The sequence below is a fragment of the Lepidochelys kempii genome, chromosome 2 (assembly GCF_965140285.1).
Source record: "Lepidochelys kempii isolate rLepKem1 chromosome 2, rLepKem1.hap1, whole genome shotgun sequence".
Taxonomy (NCBI): Eukaryota; Metazoa; Chordata; order Testudines; family Cheloniidae; genus Lepidochelys; species Lepidochelys kempii.
The window spans coordinates 216,725,717-216,747,744 of NC_136381.1; the positions used below are offsets into that span (position 1 = coordinate 216,725,717).

General features: G+C 39.5%; 1 long non-coding RNA gene across 1 annotated transcript in view; it reads left to right on the plus strand.

Moving 5' to 3' along the window:
* Window positions 1-5,622, plus strand: part of LOC140906052 (uncharacterized) — a 30,127-nt gene extending 24,505 nt beyond the window's left edge. The window contains exon 3 of the long non-coding RNA XR_012157030.2: window positions 5,040-5,622. This is a non-coding gene — a long non-coding RNA (uncharacterized LOC140906052). The remainder of the gene's footprint in view (window positions 1-5,039) is intronic.
* Window positions 5,623-22,028: the final 16,406 nt, after the last annotated feature.

Consider the following 22,028-nt stretch of genomic DNA (forward strand, 5'->3'; position numbering starts at 1 on the left):
GCATAAATAATCATGCAGTTGAAGTGATACCTGTGGACGTTTTCTCCCTGCAGACAATACTTGCATAAAATTATTCTGCTTCACCTCAAAACCAGGAGTGCTTTCAGCAACTAGGTGACATTCCACTCTCTGTACACTTTAACTGAGTTTCAGGCAATACACAAATGTCAATGACTTCCCAGTGTTGCAAGAGCATCATGAAGCTTCAGTGTCCTGGACAACCGCACAGTTAATTCTTATGGAGAAGCTTCTGTACTATTTTTCTATATGCAACAGCAAACGAAAGAACCAGAAAAAAACTGGCAGCTGATTAGGAGGGTGTTGAGAGCTATGAGTCCCTCACAAAACAACACTTTTAAAGAGTGTATATTCATTCTAACCTTTTGTTTTTTTAATGCAGTCACAGATAAGTGAACCGTCGCAAGTAAACTGAACTGAACAACAATAAACTAAAATGAGTAAAAGTATTACAAGCATGCTGCTGGCAACCCAAACTTTGGTGTTAATTTCCATTTCTTTCAAGTGCATTTGATGAATGATGTGACAAAAGAATTCTAATTAAAGTCAAAACGCTGAATACTAAATAAATTAGAAGTGCCACTACATTCAAATTCCACAATGATACTTCCACTTCTGCTTCTCCTTTGTGCCCCTTTTCATACGCGTTTGGCACTGAAACTTGGCAAAGGGCTCTGCCAGCTCCCATGAGGGAATGGAGATACTTCCCACAAATAAAAGAGAAAGTGGAAGAGGATAACGCTACCATGTGTCCCCTACCCCCTGTCCATTTCCTATTACACATGTTAAGTTTGGAGCCTTTGATGGATTCTGTCTATTGTTCTTCCCATTTATCTAGTTCATTCCTTTACTTTTATTAAAAAAATAACACTGTTCTCTATGCACACTAGTAGTACTCTAGTAAGTTGCAGTGTTCATGACTATGAATGTGGAATAGTATGGTATTATTTATTATTATACTGTGGGATTATTAAGGGCACAGATAATTGTTGTGATACATAAACATAACCATAATCGGCTAGTTTGTAACTTTACTGGATGAAATTATATGGCCAGCATTCTGCAGGAGATCAGACTAGATGATCATAATGGTCTCTTCCGGCCTTAAAATCTATTAGTTTTTCCCAAGGACCAGTCTGTAGCTGTCCCATCCCACAAGTTGGCCAGAGAACTAATGATAATGGCAAGAGTTACCATCCTTCCCCTCCTCCCCCATTGTTTTAGGGTATATTGTATATGGCCTCCCTAAAATAATAAAACACGACAATGACATAAATACACAATAGCTATTTTCTTTAGTCTTCTACCACCAATCCTCATTTTTGTTTCTCTTTCTATAAAACAATCTTTTACTGTTTTCACAGGTGATAGAGCCAGATTATAACAATACATATCTGTATTTCCTTTGCCCTCTTCCTATGAGATTTTTAACTGCTTTTCACATTTGCCCTCTGAAATCCACTGTGAACTCTACTCCTTTCAGAGAAGGACAGGTACTGATCTTAGACAGAAAAAATATAGAGGATTGGCTTGTATTGGTCTGTATATTTTAAGGGGCTGATTCAATTTAGCTGCCAAAGAAGTTCAGTTGGAAGACCATTAGAGTGAAGATAAATTCAATCCTGGGCATTAGCAGCCCTCTAAACTTCTAGCAGATTCCATGCTCAGTACTCTGAGGGACCTCAACATGCCTGGTTTCTCTCACTCCCTCTTCACCCCCCCCCCCCAACAGCCTGTGCATTAATGTATGGCTGGAAGTTGAAGCTAGACCAATTCAAACTGGAAATAAAAGCACAGTTTAAGTGAAGGTAAATAACCACTGGAACAATTTACTAAGGTGTGTTTTCCATCACTGGCAATTTTAAAATCAATTTGGATGGTTTTCAAAAAGATCTGTTCTAGGATTATTTTTTGGCGGGTGGAGGGGAGGGTAGAAGTTCTATGGCCTGTGCTACACAAGAGGTCAGACTAGATTATCAGAATGGTCCCTTCTGATCTTGGAATCTGTGACTATCGTAATATAGTTAATGAAATAATGATGGGCTCCATTTTCAGAGAAGTACAAGTAGAGAAGTGATCTGTATACCGTTTCCACAACGAACATTTCCGAGCACACGTTTAAAAAATCAGTTTTCTATTTCAGTTAAATAATTTTTAATCCCAAATGTGAGTGGCAGAACAAGCATTGTTATTCCCATATCTTGGATCAAGACAAAGGCCAAAATTTTCAATCTTGCGTGCCTAAAACTTGGCACCTAACTCCATATTGGGACACCAAATAAAAATAATCAGGTGGTCAGAAATGCCGAGCTGCTGCCAATTTTATGAAAATAAAACCACTTTTATTTAGGTGCCTAAATATGGAGTTGGGTGCCTAACTTGAAGCAACTAAATTTGAAAATTTGGGCCTAAATGATACAAGCTGAATTTTACTTTTCACCTTCCACCCTCAGCAGTGAGATACTCAGCTTCCAATTTCACTTGGCAAAAAGCAGTTTTTCACAAATGTTTGTAATTGGCATGTGAGCTGTTTTCCTTAACGTTAAACATATTTCTCACAGTTTGTGAGCTAAAGATCAGGCTCCCTTTTGCTGTCATTTGAATAACTGCATACACATTCAGCTTGGAATGGAAACTAAAAGACCATGACAGCAAGTAAACTTTGAAAAAGGGCCATCTGCATGTCAGAGTCAAAGAAACAAGGTGGGTGAGGTAATATCTTTTATTAGATCATCTTCTATTGGTGAGAGAGACAAGCTTTTGAGCTTACAAAGAGTTCTTCTTCAGGTCACTGTGTAAGCTCAAAAGCTTGTCTCTCTCACCAATAGAAGATGGTCTTCACTCACCTTGTCTCTCTAATATCCTGGGACCAACATGACTACAACAATGCTGCAAATAAGAGCTTAAGTCTTTTGGACATCCCTTCTGTATTCAGAATGAAGCTTTATTCAATCACACATAAAGCTTAGAGGCAAGCAAGTACTAAAATTAATACACAAGTAAGAGACATTAGGGCAAAGAAACTATGTGTAACTCACCTCTTCCATGCTGTGATTCACATTACGAGACAACAGAAAGTTTCAGAACCCCTCTCCCATCTAGCCATGAGGAAAAGGAGAGTTGTCATGACCCACTGAAACCTATTCATGACCACCTAGATTGAGAACCCAAGTACTATAGTAATTGGAGTTCTTGCATTTAGAACAGATTTTTCAGTTCACTGGCAATTTTGTAAAGTTGCAAGAAATAGTTTTGGGCTGGCTAGAAAATGAAATTTTTTTGAAGTGTTCAGTCTATCAAAAGGTCAAAAAAATTAGTCTTATGTCTTAGTTTTGAGCCAAATGAAACACTTTATTTTGACAAAACTGAAACTTCAGATTTTGATAATTTTTAAATAATTTTAGTTTTTTAAAAAACAAAAGTAATGGAAATTTTGAAACAAAATATTATTTCAAACAAATATTTGAAATGTTTCAAATTTTTCTTTTTTTTGGGGAGGGAGGCTAGTTGGCAAAATCAACTCAAAATTTGAAAAACATTTTGGTGTTGAGGAATCTCCATTTTTCACCAAAAAATTGGCCAAAAATTTCATCCAGCTCTATTTGAAATCTCTCACTTCTTAGGGTTAGCCCACAACTTGAATTTTGGTCTTAATTACCTTAACTTTATTATCACTGAGGTTGGCCTCTGCTGCCATTGTCTGCTCTGACCCGTGCAGATAAAGCATCCACTGGTTATAGATTTCTATATATGTGTATGAGTTGCCATCTGTGTGTTCTTAATAGATTTCAAAGTCACTTTTACACAATCCACACTGTTCTGTTTTGATTTTGGCAGAAGTGCCCTTCCTTATTTCAATGTTCAGATATTCTTTTGGGGGGGATACAAGCATAAATAGACAAAACTGTCAGTAGTGACCCAGTTGGCAGTACTCACATCTCTGGGCCAGAAAGTCAAAGAGAGTGCTAATCTTTTCCAAGTGTAATATAATATTGATGTTTCTTTTGTGCCTATGACAACACTCTCCCACAGTCAGTGGAAAATGGCATGAGGCATGGCCCTTACAGGAAAATAGAGGGTGGAATTTTCAAAAGCGATGGTCTTCTAATGAACATGGAACAGATACACTTATAATTGGATTTTTAAAAATGCTCAGCATTTTCCTAACTCTGCTCCCACTGAAATAAATGTGACAAACTTCCTTGTCTTCACTAGGATTTTACCTCCAATTAGTTAACTCCAGATGGCTCTCTCCAACAAAGAACACACCATTCTTTCCCAGTGAAGACAAACCTTATATGAAGCTAGTTTTCTTTCATGATATATAGGGTTAGGGCTTGTCTACACTACAAATTTAGGTGGACTTAATTTAGGTCGATTTACAGCCACCACAGTAATTCAATCGGCTGTTGGTGTCCACACTACCCTCCATCTGCTGGTGGAGCGTGTCCTCACCGGGAGCACTTGCACCCACTGAAGTTGAGCATTGTGAGGCACTGACAGCCATATGGGGTTCACAGTTGGAACCCACCATCCGCCCCTGGGTGACAGCCTCAGCTGTGAGCCCCACCCTGGCTCAATTTCACAGCATAGAGCCTACCGGCAGTGAAATTGACTTTCTTGTCAATTTCATGCTGCTATTGTCTCCAGTCAAAGCAGCGGCACTCTGACACACCTGGGAGTTTCCTGCGGGACTGGGAACCTGGGCTTTCCAAGCCAGGCTTGGAATGGGGATCATGGGCAGCAGCCCTCTGCTACTTCACAATGATTCAGCAAAATCCCACCCGGATACAGTGTAGCCCATAGAAGTCTATGGGACAGGGGAGGAGCTTTCTGTACAGGTAACTAATTAGCACATGATAAGTAGCATTAACACATGCTAATCTCTGGAAGCCGATTGCCTGAGCTTGAATGTCGTGTCAGTACGTGCGATATAAATTAGCATATGTAAATCCTTGAAAGCTGATTGGTTGAATTGCGATGATAAATTAATAGCTAATGAGCTGAAATCATATATAAAGGCAGGAGCCAGCAGGCTAAAGCTCTGCAGGAGACAGGGACCAGCCAGAGAGGAATGCTGAAAGGAAGAAGACGCCTGCAGAACAGCAAGAGCAGCTCCCGCGGAACCCAGCGAAAGAGCGGCTGCCTGGAGGATAGCTATCCTAGCAGCAGCCCACCGTGGCAGCCAGTCAGCAGGAGGCCTCCGCAGCAGCCCAGCAGCAGCGACCAATGGGCTTCCGGCTCTCTCACCTGAGGAGACACTTTGCCCCGGTGTCGGCAGACAGCCGCCCCGTGCAGCGCGGCCCGCTCGCCACAGCCGCCGACGCCCCTCGGGCCATCGCGCGCCAGCAGCAGACGGAGCAGAAGGGCCTTGGCTGGACGGTTCAGAGGGATTGTTAAAAAGCCTCCGCAAGTCAAAATCTTTTCTATGTCACATCCTGGAGCAGGGGTTCTCAAACTGGGGGTCGGGACAAGGTTATTACATGGGGGGGGGCGCGTTGCGAGCTGTCAGCCTCCACCCCAAACCCCGCTTTGCCTCCAGCATTTATAATGGTGTTAAATATACAAACCAGTGTTTTTAATTCATAAGGGGGCGGGGGGTGGGGGTCGCACTCAGAGGCTTGCTGTGTGAAAGGGGTCACCAGTACAAACGTCTGAGACCCACTGTCCTGGAGTGTCTGGGTTTCAAGTATAAAGAAAGCTGAATGCCTGTGGTTTGAGGGAGATCTCCCTCCCCATTCAGTGACCAGAAGGCCAACGCTCACTGGATGTTAGTATTAAGTATTTAACATTGAATGTTAATTGACATGTTATATGTTTAATTTGTAACAGATATTGGTATAAGGTGTAGAGCATTAAGTAAATGATTATATTGTTCTAAATTGTGATTGTAGTACTGTGTCTTTATTTCTCCCGCCGCTTCCTTTACACTGTATCTGTAACCGTTACTGTTTTATTATTTTTATTTTTACCTCTCTCTCTCTCTCTCTCTCTCTCTCTCCTCTTTTATTGTAACTTTTTACTTCTAAATAAATATGGTTTTTGTTTTAGAAAAATTTGCGGCTTGCTGCCTGTTCTTGATCGGAGGGCTGTATCCGTGTCCTTCAAGGGGAAAGTTAGCTGGCCTTGGTTAGTGGCTTTTCTCTGGAGAAATCTGTAGGGTGGGCCACAACCTTTAATATTGAAATAGATAAATTGAGAATAAAGGTTTTTAAATTAAAAAGACAGTTTAGTTTAAATTTTGTGGTAACTACACCCCCTCCCACGCTGGGGCTGCCCCCGCTCGCCGCGGCCCTCCTCTCCTGCGAGACCCCTGCCGCTAGCCGTATCCCTCCTCTCCTCCACCTGTTCCCCCTGCAAGACTCCCCCTGCCTGCTGCATCCCTCCTATCCTCCACCCCTGTAAGCCCCCCCCACACCTGCCACTCATCACATACCTCCTTCACCTGCCCACCCCTGTGGAGGGGACGCGGTGAGGAGGGGCATGGTGAGAGGTGGACGGGGGGATCTTACTGGGGAGGGGGATGGAGGAGAGAGGGACACAGCAAGCGGAGCTGTCTCATAGGTGAGAAGGGATGTGGCGGGAGGGGGGTCTTGCAAGGAAGGGGGGTGGAGGAAAGAAGGGACATTGGAGACCTCCGGAGGGGGGGGTGTGGAGTGGAGGAGAGGAGAGGAGGGACTCACCAGGCAGCATCGTGTGGTGGGGGCATTGGGGAAGGGGCAGAGCAGGGAGGGGAAGAGGTGGAGCACAGGCACGGCCACCATGGCCCAGGCATCTGAAGGCAACTGCGCCAGGGGAGGCTTAACCTCCCCAGGCCTATTATACCCACCGCCCAAGGATTAGCTATCTGATATTTCACTTGCTCTAAGACTGGATTTTGCAGAGGTAAGTGGTTTACAAGGGTAGCCCAGTAGCCTCAAAGACATTTGCTGCTAGATAGACTGCTCTGTAGCTATGGCATGGCACACTGCCCACACTATGGCTGATCTTTGTTATGGGGGATGCCCAGGATGCAAATCTTTAGGGGTTTTTTTTTGGCTCAGCCATTCAGGGTCTGGGGTAGGGCACCAAAACCTTTTTCTGTCTTGGGTGACAAAACATTTAGGGCTACAGCATGGGGCTATGACTTACAGATACTACAACTACACAACCCACACTGCTTTTGTTCTTTAATATTTCCCCCCACACCCACCATCGTCTTTAAAACTACAGAGATAAGTTTGGATCCTTTATCAATTAGTTCAACAAAGCAATCCATTTAAATAATGTGTCTGCAGTTTTATTCTATGGAGATAATCAGTAGCTTATTAACCTTAATCATAACAACACATTATCACTATTTGGTTTCATGTTGACTAATTTGCAAAACAATGGTGAAGAGCACACTCAACACATAAGACTACATTCTCGAGTTATTGGCACTGCATAAATACAGTGACCCTCACTTGAAATGTCAGAGACTTAAGAAGCTATATCACATAATAAAGGAAGAGAGTCAAGGAAAAGGGAGAGGGAGAAACAATCATGTAATCAGAGAGTTGGTTAAAAAGTAAACACTTGTTAAACCTTGGGACAAAGTGAGAACATTATCAGATAGATACCTAGATCACAGAATAAGGGTCAGTTATCTTGTGTAGCTTCAATTAAAGTAACAAGCAGCAGCAAAGATTCAGGTCAGAGTTAAACTCTTTAAGATTGATAAATGAGCTGTGTATTTAATGCTTCCATTTGGACAAAATGGCCATATTGGAACTCTGATCTGCAAGAAAAGGACATCAGCTCTGCACATAGCAAATTCCTTCCTCTCTTGAAGTTGCACATTCATTCATTTCATAGGGTAGCAGAGAAGCTTCCTGCATATATCAAGCAACCAGATTCAGATCAGTGATAGGTAAATGTCAACAAGTTGGAAGGCTCATTTTAATTTTGATGACCATCCAAACAATTGGCTAAAGCATGCCCAAGTTCACCTGAACATCTGTGGTCTGAGAATGAGATAGAAACTTCTCTTATAAGATTTTCCACATACTGCCAGGCTTAACTCAGCTCACAAATAGCCACACTCATAGCATTTTGGTACGTCTGTTCTCAGTCCTGATGTAAACAAAAAATAGATGAAAATTTCCTGTCATTTGCCAACAAGTATAATTTTATCTTAACAAAATTACTGAGCAATTGTAATCTGGGGAAATGTTAGATGAAGTAAATACTGACACTCTCCTACACTGCCCATGAAAATACCTTTATTGAGGTGTGTTAAAACAACAATTCAGTTTTTGGAACAGACACTCCCCTAAAATTTCCACATGCAGAGTTAAAACTAGTCCAACTGTGATGGTTGCACTGAATGAAATTAAAATGAAATAGAAAAAGGAAAAGACTCTCTGAACCTTGGTGTTTGGATTTGTTTTCAGTTTAGGGCATATACTCAAGTTGAACAACTTTCAGTTTGGTTCCTTTTCAATACAAAATATGATTAGAGCTTCAAATCCAGCAAAAGACTTAAGCACATACTTAACTTTAAGGATGTGAGTAGGCCCATTTAGAGCTATTCAGGAAGCAGAATTTCCATCCCACAAGAAATTTTGAATTTCCAAAATTATTTTCATTCCAAATCCAGGAGCCAGAAATCCTGCCCAGTGGCGTGGCAGACCTTCATTGAAACTTGATTTGAAAACATTTGATGAGCTCTACTCCCACTAATTTCAATTAGTGCTGAGAGAATTTTGGAATTTCTATCCCACGGGAAATTCTGACATTTCAATATTTGTTTGAAATTTCAAAATTTTCAGTGGAACAGAAATTCTAAGAAGTTTTGATTCAGAAATGCCAAAATGTTATGTTTCAACATTTTTGGGGAAAAAAATGATTTCCCAAAATTGAAATGTATCATTTTAGTTTATTGAAATGACCCAAAATGCTTTGCTATGAAGCACTAAATTGGATTTTCCCCATAACTGTGTATTGCCTCACGGGAGTTGTAATTTGGGAGCCTGATGAGCCCATTCTTCCCTTTGGACCAGGCTCCCTGACCAGACTATATCTCCCATAATCCACCCAGAGTTGTGTGACTTCCATGATACACCACACAGCTCAATGGGAGGGAAATGAGCACATTACCTTATGGGAGATTTAATTCTCCAGGAAACCTGGCTTATAAAAGAAAATTGGGGCTGGAACTACAACTCCCACAAGGCAATGTACCACAACAGGGAAATGCACTTTAATATTTTATTGAACTGATTCAAAACAAAACATTGAAATATTCTGATTTGGGTCAAGCCAACATAAAATGATATTTCATTTTGATTTTCCTAACAAAAATATAAGGAGTACTTGTGGCACCTTAACCAATCTCTGAGGTGCCACAAGTACTCCTTTTCTTTTTGCGAATACAGACTAACACGACTGCTACTCTGAAACCAAACAAAAATATGTAACTTGACAAAACCTAAATTTTCCCAGAGGAGAATTCTTGACTAAACTTCCATATTTTTCAAGTGGCTTCAGTGAGACTACTTATGTGCTTGAGGGTTCAGTATACACTGAAGGTGACAGCACCTCAGACTCCATAAAAAGAGAGTTCTGCTACTGAAGTCTGCGGCAATCCCAACTACCTAAACTACATGACGCTTCCTTTCATGGACTTGGTTTTATCAGAAAATAAGGCAATCTGGTGCACATCTTAAATATGTTGTAGTTAATTGGCCACTGGGTCACAAGGTAGTAACTGTTCTGTGTGATTTCACACCTTTCAGAAAGATATGCAACTGCATCTGCAACTAACTAGTGTGTTTATAGAATAAAATGACCATGCTACAGGGAAATCTTTCCCTGAGGCTTGGCTACAGCTATTTCTGTGAGTGTCAGACAGAATGATAATGGGATGCATTCATGCTGTGATAAGATAGCTCAGAAAGACAGCTAACAACTGAAAGGCAAAACTAAGATAGACAAGAGTTTCCAAGTATGTAGCAAAACAGTTTTCAAGCTACTAGACTCACAAGGGAATAGAACATTTTCTCTGCATTTGGAAATGACCTAATTTGAGAAAGTCAACAAAGAGTGAAAGTAGACCATAGTACCACCAATAATATTGATGTTAATCTAGAGCACTGTAGAGTGGGCCTATTTCCATTTATCCACAGACTAGGTACAGCCATGACCTATAGCAATGCGGGCTTCTCCAGCAAAGGTCAAGGCCTCTGAACATGATCCAGATGGGAAAATCTCTGTTCATTCATGTTAATTGTCCAAATCAATCCTTGGCCTCATTATTAAGACTGCCAACAACGACATCATAAAGTGTGATAGCGGTTAGAGTGATGGGGACTTTGTCCACTAAGAAAAGGACCGAGATGACCAACATTTTACACATGTCACTAAACAGCCAAACACTGATGTTGTCGGCCAAATCCAAACCAATGAGCCAGTCCCTGATCTTGTAATGAACTCCAGATGAGCAGATCCTTCAGTCCCCAAAGAGCAGGATGGAAGATCTTAGCCCCAGAAACAAAAGTCTTGATATCCTATTTTCAGCCCTTTATCCACTTAATGCCTGATTAACAGAGGATCAGAGAGGTTCAGCACATCTAGAATTGCATTTCCCACATTTCAAGGCACTGACGGAATTTGGAACTACAGCCCTTCAAACTGAGTTTTATTCTAACCAAATTTGCTGTAAAAAGATTCCAATGTAAATATGTCAGTCTGTTCTGAAATAAAGTAGGGAAAATTTATCAGATGTTGTGTTGATTAGACAAGGTGTTGTCCAATTGAGACTTGCATCTAAGTGGTAAGTAGAAAATACAAACATTAGAATTAGCTTTCTTGAGTACGATTTTGCAGCTAATGTTTAACACACTCATGAAAACGTTCAAGCATGGAAAATAAAAGCTGATTGCACCTTTTTTGCCAACCTGTTGCCCATCTCATATTCCTTATCATGCCTTTTGCTGATACACTTGAATAATATTCGTTTATGATGACATTGCAACATGTCTTCGCTTAATAAAGAAATTATGTTTTTATTCAGTGTTTATGTTGATATCTTAAGTATCACGCACATTGCTGTGTAGTGACAAGACCAAATGCACTTTGGCGCAGTTTCAATATAAAAATTAGAAGGTGTTGATTTTATTACCACTCTGGCAATACATTTGAAAGAGTGTTAATGACTATTAATGGCCTCATGCTCAGCCAAAAGAATTCCTGAAGTCAGAGAGGCATTTTATCTGCTTTTCAACGTGAGTAACAAGGAGGTTTTTTCCCCCATCATAAACAAAACACAAATCATAATTAAATGAGCCTTAATTTAATGTTTAATTGGATCCTATGGAAAAGTACACCTACTGCACACACAAATCTTATGTTTTATTCTGGTAAATATTTTGCTGGGGTCACCCAGCAGTTGATGATGAATGAAAATAGAATCATTCAAATGAAGATGTCTGATTCCTGTTTTTATGTTAACCACCTTTTAAACAAAAGAAAGGATTTCCGGAGTGTTGTTTTGAATTGTTTTCAGAGATCCCAACTAGTCCAGACAATAATTGGATGAAAGTTGCTTAGAATCTTTTCACATTTCCAAAGAGAAAATGTTCTCAATATTTTTCCTTTTAAAAGTTTTTCAATCCCTCAAGGACCCTAAATCAACAAGGAATTAGATGAGAAATGGAAACGTCTGTTTCAGATAGACAACAGAAAACAGATGCCAATTATTTGCCAATGGCTGCTGAAGAACAAAACATTTTATGACATTTACTTTGCCTTAGCAGAGCTGCAGTTGATGTCAGAGAAACATAAACTATTAAAATTACTAGTCAGCAGGCTCTGAAAGGAGACTTAGTATGGCCTGGAATCTGAGACCCTCTCTTACACTCAGATGAAGGGAGGATGACACATTCCTGCCAATTCATAAACAGTATGGACAAGTATGTTACACCAGTGTAAATCCAGAGTAACACAATCTTAGTCAACCCAGTCACACTGGATTTACACTAGTATAAACGAGAACGGAATTTGGTCCCGTACATTTTCTGACCGTCCTGATTAAATACTATGGTAACTCTATGTGCTAGCTTATGACTTGTCATGATTTTGTCATCTTTTAAAATAGTTCTAGAATCACAAGTCTGACACCTATTTTTATTTCATATAGCAAAGTTTTTCAATATAAACATTTGGTCCTCTGCTGCATGCAACTGAATTATTTGTTACAATAGAATAATATAGTTTATTTATAATAGTTAATATAGTACATATAGTGATTATATAATCAATGAAGATTTGTCAAACATTCTACAGTGAAAAATAATGCCTTCATAACCCATGTCAGATCTGAGTTACATGTACCTCTCTATTCCCTCTCCACAAAGGAGGAGAGTCAATTGCAGCCCCCAGCTACATAGCCTGGCTTTTTAGTTCAAACTTTTCAAACTTATGTTCTTAAGTCAATCTCCGGTACATTGACCAAGACAATGGCCATCATGCAGTCTTTCATTTTACTTGCAGTCAGATCTGCCTCCCCCCACCCCCAGCCAAAAGCTGAAGTTCTTCACCAACACATTTACATCAGTTGCCTCACTCTTTCATAATTCATCTACGTCTTAGACAGAACATCAGGGAGGGTTGTGAACCTTTGAGATGTGCTGTGAGTGGTGAATCAGTGCATCTTTAATGTTCAGGACTCATTCAAATACCACTTGCCCACAACAGAAAGCTAGGAGAAAATCCACACTGTCAATTACATTTACCCATCCATCTCCTAGTCATGGATCGGCCACCCTCACATCTCCTTCTTGCTACATGCCAAGAGCCTTCAAGCTACCCAAATCCTGCCTTCTTCACTGTGCAATGGAACTGCAATAGTTTTGCTGCAACCAGAGTATTCCATACACATGAAGGAGGAGCAGGAGTTGACCTATGATGAAAACTTTTAAGATTGCCCATCGATGACATTTTTTAGGTATATAGATTAGATTGGAGATGTGCCACAGAGCCTTTCACTATAAATCCCAGTTGACATACACTCTAGCTTGGTAATGACTGTGTTTTATTAACTTTTTTTTGTAATTGTAAATTAAGTCTAGTCAAATTGCCATTAGACAGAAATGGTGAAAAAATGGGGAAATAATTCCATTACAAATTTTGAAATTAAGAAGATGCAGGGTTTGAAATGGACCCATTTTCTTCTTATGTCAAGTTGTCATTTTTTCCAATATTTTTAATGAATTTATCAAAATAACTTGTAACATTTTTAATGTACTGAAAACTTGGTTTTTAATAAAAATGTTGCTAATGATTTTGATAGAAATTTATATTAAAATTTAATTAAATTATATTTTGGCAGATGTTGGGAAGCAGAAAAGTCAATGACATTGGAAAGTTTTGCAAAACATTGTTTTTTTTAAAAAAGTAATTTTTTTGGTGCATCCACCCTCCCACCGACCTGTTTGGTGCAAACTAAGTCATCCTGCTCTGCTACTAGACAAGTATTCAGATGACAAAGAGTCATTCTCCCAGTTGGTACCTTCTTATAAATCTTAAAGGAGAGGTTAAGATGACTGAACTTACTCCTCGCTAATGATAACCTAAAACGTGAGGGGACAAAATAGATTTAATGAAGCCAAAGGGGAGCACTGCATTGCTGGGGCCCAGTCTTGCAGTCCTTACTCCTGTAAATAGTTCCACTGATTTCACATCACTAATGGCTGCAAGACTGAGCTCCTGCTGATTAATAAACATTTTAAAATCAACTCATTGTTCTGAATTTAGCCACAAAGACTGGACAGTTTCCACCTAACCTAATAATCAATATCATAACTTGCTCATTAGTTGAAAAACTCTGATCCCCTTATTAGGCCCATGTTCACTTCCAAGAACAATATACTGGAAATAGCTGCTGCTCTGCACCAGATAAACATTGTGCCATTAGAGGAATGACTGCTAAATGATTTTGAATGCAGTCTATCATGCGCCTTTTAAAGAGCCCCTTCTTAAATGAGAGAGTGCCTGATTGACTGTGGTGTCAAGGATCAGTTGTTGGAGAGGTTTGCACTTCCCAGGCCATGAACTACATGGGCTCCCAGATGGATTTATCAGGGAGTTTGTGTTGTTTTCCTACAACGGGATTTAGGCTTATTGATTCAGTCATTCTTGAGATGCATGGGGATTTTGCCCAAATAAGAAATTTGCAATTTGGACCAATAGTCAGAATATGTAGCTCTCACATAGGCAAGGTTAAATTTGTTTACAGTTTTATTTCTTGGAGTGTCAGTACAAGTTCACAAGACAAGGGCACTTTAATCATAGACGTCAACAAGTAACTTTGTTTTTCGCCATGAAAACATGAACAGATATTAAATGGGACTTGGTAATAGTAGGAACCCTGCATTACATTGAAGGCATGTAAACTACTGTTGATGCTGCAGTCCAATAAGATTTAATTTTGTGATTTTAGCCCATCGCCTTTTTCTTTGGCAAGCAACAGAGCTTGTCAAGTTATACAGCAGTGTCCCAAAGGGTAAATGGAGGAAGAGGGAAGGATACATATACTATAACATGAGGTATTTATTTGTGAAAAAAACAACTCATGCAGGAAAAAAAACCCACACTAGACGGATGAGACTGTGGATATTTCTATGGCAAATTATGGTGAATACTGACCACTGGTTTGAATTAGTATGGAACTAAAGTACACTATTTTGTGATTAAATTGATTTATAAGTGGATACCTGTCATCTCCTGTCAGCATGAGAAATGTTCAACTCAAATAGGGTGCAGATTTAAGCCAAAAAGCATGTTTCTTTTTAATACAAGTTTATTCAGCTTCATAGCCACGAAGAGCTGGATGGCTCCAGGAATTGGTTATGGGCTATCAAAACTCTCACCTCTAGAGGAACAGTTTGACTCTGCCCTGTGTTTGTGGCAATCTGATGGTTTGCTTGGCTCAGGCAAAATATGCTGGTAGTTTCCACATCCGTGAAAAAAAAAAAATACCATCACAATTACAACTCATTGGCAGTCTCGATAGAGAATTAGTTACTCTCTTACCATCAGAGGCAGTTCTTCCAGACCATGGTTATGGCACATTGAAGGGGAAGTTTTCATTTATCTATCATTCATCAGACTCTAATAACCCTGGAGACCTCTGAGAGTTCATAATCTGGCATCTGTCACAAGCAATAAAACTGTATTTAACGAAATATGAAAATCCATACAACTGGATCAACAACTGAATAAAAACAGTTTAATATAAACAGACACACAAAATCCAGCTAATCAAGCAACCTTGTTTGAAAAGGAGTGCAAAGTATCATCGCTTAACTCTGTTCCTGCTAATACTTGGTTTTCTCCACAGTCTCCTTTGAGAATGTCAGTGAAGCTTTCTGTCATCAGGGAGAAGCTGTCAATTTACAAGGCAGAGCTGACATAGGATGAATGTCACAGAAAGCTGACCTGGGAGAATCAAGCTGTAACAACCCTTTTCCAGATACACCTTACTTTCCCATCCTGCCAGTACATTGCACATCCACCTGCATGGGCAGGGAAGCAGCAGTCTGGCAGCAGTTGCTTTCCCCACAGCATATGGGCTGGCAGTGCTTGCAGGAACTGATGGAAGCGTTTTTTGCCCCTTTACTGCAGGTGCATTAGGCTGTTTACAGTTCAGACCCAAAATTGTAAGACCTCCTCATTGGGTCATAAATAGGGCTGTCTGGAAAATAACAAATCTGTTTCACAAAAATTTGAGATTCCAAAATTAGTTTTTATTCTGCATCAGAACAAAAATGAGACCTTTTGAAAGTTTTCATGAAAAACTGTGAGAAAGTCACTTCAGAATAGCCAATAGCCTAGTGACTAGGACCCTCACCTCAAATGTAGGAGACCCAGGATCAAGACCCTCCTCTGAATCAGGCAGAGCATAGACTTGTACTTGTGCCTGCCAGATCCCAAGTAAATTCCCTAACCACTGGCTAGGGAGTAAGTTGTTTGTTTGTTTTTCTTAAAAAAATAAATAAATCTGGAGTCTGGAAATTATGTTTCTACTCAGGATTATACAGTGCTTTCACTATTTATAAAAAACATGAAGAGACATTGGACAAGTTTCCTGTATTCATCCATCTTGCTGTAGCATTAAAAGAAAGTGTCCTTTACACAGGAATGTCATGATTGATCAAGAAAAACTCATCTTTTGTTCAGCATAGATGATAGCGCCATACCCTCTTGTTTTGTCCTTATCACACAAAGCCCTTTCCCAAAGGATGTTCTTTGGCTGTTCTCGAACATCAACCTTCCCCATTTTCATTGACATTTGGCATTAGAGGATCTGAGATTACCTTTCCTCCATTCTCCTTCCAGGTCCCTAAAATGATCCTTGCTCTGGTGAATCTCCGTTCATTGAGTTCTCTTATGTTTTTGGCTGCTATGTGGATTATGATAAGTAGAAACTGTTCTGACTTCTTTAAGATGCTCTTTTCTTAAAAGTAAGAGCTAGAAAATATGCTACTACCTCAGATTTGCCCACCTAGCCCATGTTTTCCTCTTTCCTTTTTTTTAAATAAGTAAAAAGTCTCCCCCACTCTAGTTTGCATTTTCCATGCATCCCGTGAATTATACTTTACCAGACAGTAGATAATTAATTATAACCATGGGCCAAACCCACCTCTTCATTCCAAGCCTTGCTCGTCTTCTCTAATTTACAATACCTCATACCTCATTCATAGAGCTTACTCTCTGGCTGAAATATGCAACCTTTTCCAAAACTCCTATTAATACTGTTTCAGTGACATCAATCTGGCACCTTTCACCAGCTCTGAATTCACTTTGAAGGAACACGAGAAAGAGGCCCTAACTGATAGGAATCATTAGGAGTGGTGCAGTTGGCAACCGCTTTCTTTGGACACAAGCACATCTCTTTGGGAGCAGGAATACAAAATTCACCCCCAAATTTATGCACTATGGCACTGAATGACCTTTTCTTTTCTTTAAGAAATTGGTATGAAAAATTACTTTTGGCACTTTCCCTCTCTACCACTGTTTTATTTATAGTTCTCTTCAAGGCCACTATTTTATTTATGTTATAAAATACACAAATATATTATAATGCAGAAAAAAGGCTATTATGTTATTGCAGAATGAGTAGCTATTCTCTCCAAGATCCCTGTTTATGAACAAGGGTCACATCTCCTCACCCATGCAGTATCTATGCACTCACCTAAACCCCTAGCAGACTTTGATATTCAGCCACATACAGAAGTGTATCCTTTCATTTTTCTTTTTAAATCTTCTATTTCATCTGCATCCCCCATGGGTGCATCAAACATAGGTTGTGTTTTTGGGTTTTTTTAAAGGCACACACATGAATCAGATTTTTTCATTTAGAAAGGAAAGTGTTCAATTTTTTTCGGTCAGGCCCCTGACTTTCTTTGCGGCCTGAAAGTACATTAGTCTTAAACAGAGCATTTATCCCACAAGTTATTATGTAACAGTTGTAAATAATACATAAATACTTCAGCTTTATCTTAGCTTAGCACTGCTTTTAGTACTGGACGCAATTTATTAACACTTTTTATTAGAACTGTTAGTAAATCAATCCCAGATTTTCTCAATAAAGCAATCAGCTCCTCCTAGTGGCTGCTTTCAGCCTGCCATCAAAACACTGCTCCAATATTGTACTCATGTTGTAGGGTGAAGATTAGTAATAAATGCAAGGGAAACAATAACTTTTTTTCAAATATACAAAGGGGAAGGAAAAAACTCTCTGCTCAACCAGGGTTAATGGAAAATAGAAATTAAGCTGTGCCTAAAGTTACAGCTTAAGGTTCTTGCCCTTTTAGATTTTATGGCTTATCTACACTATAAAGTTAGGTCAGCTTAACTATATTGCTCAGGGCTGGGGAAAATTGCATGCCCTGTGCAATATAGTTAAGCTGACCTAAGCCCTGATGCAGACACTGGTAAATCAATGGAAGAATTCTTCTGTTGACCTAGCTGCCACCTCTCAGAGAGGTGGATTTACTGCAGCGACAGAACCCCCTTTTCCATCATTGTACTAAGTGTCTACACTACAGCTGCAGCATTTCTAGTGTAGACATACACTTAGAATCACAGATGTGAGAGATGGGAAGGACCTATTAGATCATTCAGTCCATATCTTTGCCATTCCAGGATTGTTCCCTACAACAGTGGTTTTCAACCTTTTTTCATTTGCAGACCCCTAAAAAAATTCAAATGAAGGCATGGATCCCTTTGGAAATCTTAGACATAGTCTGTGGACCCCCTGGGGTCCACCCACCATAGCTTGAAAACCACTGTTCCATGGTAACAACAACCTTTCACAGACCCCTTAGCCATAGTCTGCGGACCCCCAGGGGTCTGTGGACCACAGATTGAAAACCACCACCCTACAACCCATTTTGGAGTATTTTGTGAAGTCTAGTTTTAAAGATGGGGTTTCAACTAATTCACTAGGGAGATCATTCTATAATCTAAGGGTGTGGTCTTGCAAACACTTTAGCACAGCAGTTACTTTCCTTTTGTACACAGTTCCCTTGATTTCTATGGAACTACTCAAATCAGTAGAGTTACTCATAGATTTCAAGGCCAGACAGGACCATTGTGATCATCTAGTCTGACCTCTTGTGTAACAAAGACCATAGAACTTCCCCAAAATAATATACGAAGGTGTTTGCAGAATTGGACCTTTATGTTTCTCACAGACAGGATCCTGGCATTCTGCTTAAGTTGTTCCTTTCTTGATCTCACTGCTTTACTCCCATGAAGTTTCTGCTGAAATACCCCTATGGGGATTTTGAACAGCCAAACTGCAATTGTTTCCTCATAGTTTTGTGGCATTTTTTCTCTTTTCCAACATCTCAAAGCTTCACAGAAAATAATAGCCTAGAAAAGAATATGTTTTGGTAACACTTAAGAAAAATCCAAATAAAACATTGTTGATGTATGATGTAAGTATTGCAAAGAATAGACAACATGGAAAAGAGGACTATATATAGCAGTGTTCACAGCCTGCATGGGACTAATGGCAAAAATCAAGTGTATCTAAAGGGCAAACACACATTTACAGACAGAGCAACATAATTACACACTGATGGGAAAGAATATGAGTTCATTTGTCTGCGATAAAATGTGCAGGTTAACAAAATACTAACTCTATAATTAGATACATTGAGCCCAATTCTACAAGATGCCAAGCACTTGCAACCACTGCTGAAGTCACTGAGGATTGCACTCTCAGATCTGGCCGTTATATTTAATCCATTACTCACCCAACAAGGCATGACACAATATTTTTCAAGATTAAAACGCTAAAAAGAGCCAAGATTTTCAAGAGCGAGTAGTGACTGTGCGTATCCAAACCTGAGATACAACAAAATGGCCTGAATTGACAGAAGTGGGTGCTCAATGCTTTCTGAAAATTAGGACCTTTTAAGGTGTCTCTTGCTGGTCACCCTCCTACATGAAGACATTCAAACTCTCTAGTTAGAATCTTGACTGAGAGTTTTAGAACCCAAACTGCACAATAATCTCATAGGACAACATTAATTTGTGATACAGTGTGTGACCTTATATATTCTCAACAAAATTATGTCCCCTAGGCTGCAGTGATGTATTGGAAAGAGAGAAGAGGCATGCTTCTCAGGCAGTGATGACTGGAAGCATTACATCTTCCAGGATCATTTTAAATAGTTTACTCATAAAAGCAAAATATTGAAAGGCACAACTTTGGAGTTATCAGAACAGGTAAAGCAAAAATAAACAAATTTCTCAGTCTCCAGTCACTGGGAGAAAAATCAGTGGGAGGAGCCACCATTGATATTAACAGAAGAACAAACTGATGTAAAAGTTCCTGGGAGCCCCCTCCCCCTGCCCAAATAATTACGGTTGTGGGAAAATCTGGGAATCACGCTATGTCCTGCGGCACAATCTCTCCCAGAACTTTGTGTTGGTGTGATTTCACACTGTCCCCTGCACAAGACTGAATATAACCACAAACTATCCATTTACTATTGTTTAAAATTCCAATACTAAAAATTGTACACTTGGGCTCTACATGTTAATGCATCATTTGAAAAGTTATCCCAAAAAATCCTTTTGTCGTTGAATGCTAAGCACTCACATATGAAACAAAAGTAACACATACCATAAAGTCCTCCTACACTGGCTTGTAGCCACCTTTGCGGACTGGAACCTTAAAATACTTTCTGGATACTTTTGGAATAGCTTTGATCAGTACTGAAAAGTTATTAGGGTTGTTGGTTTTTTGTTTTGTTTTTTTAACAGTAGTATCTAGGCTCTAGTTGAGATCTGGGCCCCATTGTGCCAGCCACCATACATACAAATAGTAAGAGACACTCCCTGCACAGATTAGTTTACAACATAAATAGACAAGACAGGTAAAGGAGAGAAAGGAAGTGTCATATCTTCACTTCACAGATTGGGAACTGAGGCACAGGTGAAGAATTGAACTGGCACCTCTTACACTAATGTCATAACCACAAGACTATTCTCACTCATTAAAGAATATTTATTAACCACAATATGCACTTTGCATAGAACAAGAGCTGTTCGGGAACAGGAATTTTTTTTCCACAGGAAATTCCAAAGTTTTGGTATTTTTCATCTGAGTCAGAATGTAGGAATTTCCAATGAAATGAAAAATCTGAAAAGTTTCAATTTGGAGCTATTGAAAAGTTGTGTTTTGGTATTGTTGAAATGCTTCATCTTGATAGAGTTAGTTTGATTCATTTTGTTTTTACCTTTATATTATATTAAAATATTAAACAGACATATTATGCAGAAATAGAATACATTCACATGAATATTTTAACATAATATTGAATTTGATGTTGACATTGTTGAAATGAAACATTTGGACTTTTTTCACTCCCAATCAAAAAATTGTTGAAATAAATATGCTCCCATAAAACTCCCATTTCAACAAAACTGATCTACTGAAAGTTTTTTGACCAACTCTGCAAAGAACCTTTCATTTGAGAATTTAAAATGCCTTACAAAGATGGGTGTGTATTATTTTCACTTTACATATGGAGAAACTGAGCCAAAACCACCAAAAGTTGTTAGTAGGGGTTTTTTTTGTGTGGGTTTTTTTTTAAACAGGAATAAGCCAAGCTGATGGACAGAATTTTGAGGTTATTGTGAAACCCCGCAATACTTTGCACTCAGTCTTAAAAGTCATGATACTTTTAAAGCAACAGCACTGTAAATGTCTCAAGACCTGATCCAAAGCCTATTGAAGTCAATAGAAAGATTCCCATTGAGTCTAATATGTTTTGGATGAGGCACTCAAACATTAAATTAACTTACAAAGAAAAAAATATCTATCACCTTTCACTTTCAGTGGATCACAGAGTTAGGTTTGACTTATTAGTGAAGTAGTAAACAATGATGGAGACAAGTCAGTCTGACAAGGATCACTTGGAAAGGTGGGCTCACAATTGAACCACACAAGTTTTAACACAGCCATGCAAGATCTTACATGTAGGAACAAAGAATGTAGGTCACAGTTGTAAGATAAGGGACTGTATCCTGGAAAGCAGTGACTCTGTAAAGAACTCAGGTTATGCCTACGCTGTAGCTGGGATCGTGCTTCTCAGCTTGAGTAATCAGACGAGCCAGCTCTGCTTGAGCTAGTGCACTAAAAATAGCAGTGTAGATGAGGGTAGCATGGGTGGCAGCTCAGGCTACCTGCCTGAGTACAAACCCAGATCCACTGGGTATGTACGAGGTGGCTAGCCTGAGCCACCACCCATGTAACCCTCATCTACACTGCTATTTTTAGTGCACTAGCTCAAGCAGAGCTAGTGCATCCATCTACTTACTCTGGGAAGCATGCTCCCAGATGCAATGTATAGGGGTGAAGGCAGATAACTGGCTGAACATGAACTCCCAGGATGATGCTGTAGCTAAGAGGGTGAATGTGATCCTTAAGACATTTATAAGCAGGAGACTATCAGGTAGGTATAAGGAAA